This window comes from Poecilia reticulata, unplaced genomic scaffold, assembly GCF_000633615.1.
Source record: "Poecilia reticulata strain Guanapo unplaced genomic scaffold, Guppy_female_1.0+MT scaffold_155, whole genome shotgun sequence".
Lineage (NCBI taxonomy): Eukaryota > Metazoa > Chordata > Actinopteri > Cyprinodontiformes > Poeciliidae > Poecilia > Poecilia reticulata.
This window is the reverse complement of record NW_007615016.1, coordinates 435,607-437,748: the sequence shown is the minus strand read 5'-3', so window position 1 is coordinate 437,748 and position 2,142 is coordinate 435,607.

Below are 2,142 nucleotides of genomic sequence, written 5' to 3'. Positions count from 1 at the left end.
TAGAACCAGCTGGTATAGAACCAGCTGGTGTAGAACCAGCTGGTGTCTCCACCCTCCTGGTTCTACTCAGGTCTCCAGCTGCAGCTTCTGGTTCGTCTCTCTGGTCTCAGACTTTTGTCCTCTGGGCCTGAAATGTTCTGCAGCTGCTAGAAGAACCACTGAGGAACCGAAGGGTCAGGTCAGAGGTCAGAGGTCAGCCTGATGTCTGGTTTCTACTGAAGCCGTGTTCCAGAGATCAGATCTGAGCGTCTGAAGGACAACATTAAGTCTCTTGAAGACGTTGAAAAGGAAAGGCATGAAAAACGCTGAGCAGAGCATCTGATCTCAGATTTCCTCTTTCTAACTCTGCAGCATCATCTCGTCTCCATAGCGATTCACACGTGGGGTCATGTGACCAACACGACCCGCCATGTTGGGACAGCCGGGCAACAGCGACCCAAACCCTGAGCAGTGACTCATGTGTCCCATCAGCGGCTCCAACCGTGTTGAAGCTGAAGCAGCCTTGAGATAAGCTGACCAGCTGGACGCTCCACACCAGAACCAGCAGCTGCTGCTCCGACTGATCCGGCGGTTTCTGCAGGTCCGACTGATCCGGCGGTTTCTGCAGGTCCGACTGATCCGGCGGTTTCTGCAGGTCCGACTGATCCGGCGGTTTCTGCAGGTCCGACTGATCTGGCGGTTTCTGCAGGTCCGACTGATCTGGCGGTTTCTGCAGGTCCGACTGATCTGGCGGTTTCTGCAGGTCCGACTGATCCGGCGGTTTCTGCAGGTCCACCTTCAGCCTCTCAGGCGTTTCTCTAGTTGACGCTCTTCTTTCATTCAGCTACAAGGTTTGAATTTGTGCTGCAGTCTTTCCATTTGCACCAGAGGAACAGAGATCTGTGAAATGTTCAAAGCTCGGGGATTGTTTTCTGAACTAACCCTGGTTTGAACTTTGACCCTGACCTCTGCTGTTCTTCATGCCAATAAGGTCTAAGCCTCCTTTAACAGGTCAGGATCACTCTAACATGTTCATCACATTCATTTCACTAAATCATTCTCAGATAATCAGATTTCAGTCTGAGATGTTTTAGGGTCTCTGTCGCTTTAAATCCAGACAAGCTGCTGCTGGCCACGCCCCCAACTCAACGTTTACACTCGCATGAAGATGGCCGCAAACGGATCCACAATTATACAATCGAACATCTTCTGCACAACCAACCAGACTACAGCAAGTCAACAGCTAAACTTTTGTCTTTTCCAGCAGCCATTGTACAGAGGAAGACCAGCTGACCCAACGCTGGAGAATAGGTGGGGTTGCTAGGCAGCAGGCTGGTTGTGGTTGCTAGGCGACAGCGCAGTGCCCTTCAATGCGACTCGACAATCTGCAGGTTTTTGAAACGGCTCATTTTCCAGACACCAAAAATCATAAAGTTATTGCCAAAAACCTGCTGAGTTTTTATTTTAATCTCTTGTTCTGGTTTTGGAAACAGTTGAGACCAAAATGGAAAAATAAAAATGTTCAAAATGTGAATTTTGCATAATATGTCCAAATTAAAGGCTGGATTCTAATGCACACACCACACTTTGCAGATCTCTAATCATAAATTAAAAAGTAAAATGTTGTTTTTTTTGCATGTTCTCAATTAAAATCTCAGTTTAATAGATTCATGTTTTTGGCCGTAATGAGAGGAAAACATGAAAACCTTTGAAAGGCTGTGAATCGATCAGGCTGCAGCTCAGAGCTCCACCTGTTCACCGGCCTCTGCTGCCCTGCAGGCTCCAAACGGACCTCAGTCCAGGTTGGGTCACAAAGCCTCCCGTCTTCATCCGAACCACATCAGATCGGCGGTGCCTGAGCCCGGACCCTGAAGCTGCAGATATATGGCTGCCATCTGGCTCCGCGGCCGCTTGGCAGGAGCCCAGAGCCTCTAGTGCTCCTGGTTCTGGTGTAAATAACTCCCTGCAGTTCCTCCGCGGGCCGGTTGGACATTTATGCTGAGGAGAATTATTTTTCTCATCCTAAAGACAAAACAAATCACAGCGTGTCGTTTCCTCCCCTCTGCTCCTGCAGTCGCTCTGCTGTGTGTGTGTGTGTGTGTGTGTGTGTGTGTGTGTGTGTGTGTGTGTGTGTGTGTGTGTGTGTGTGTGTGTGTGTGTGTG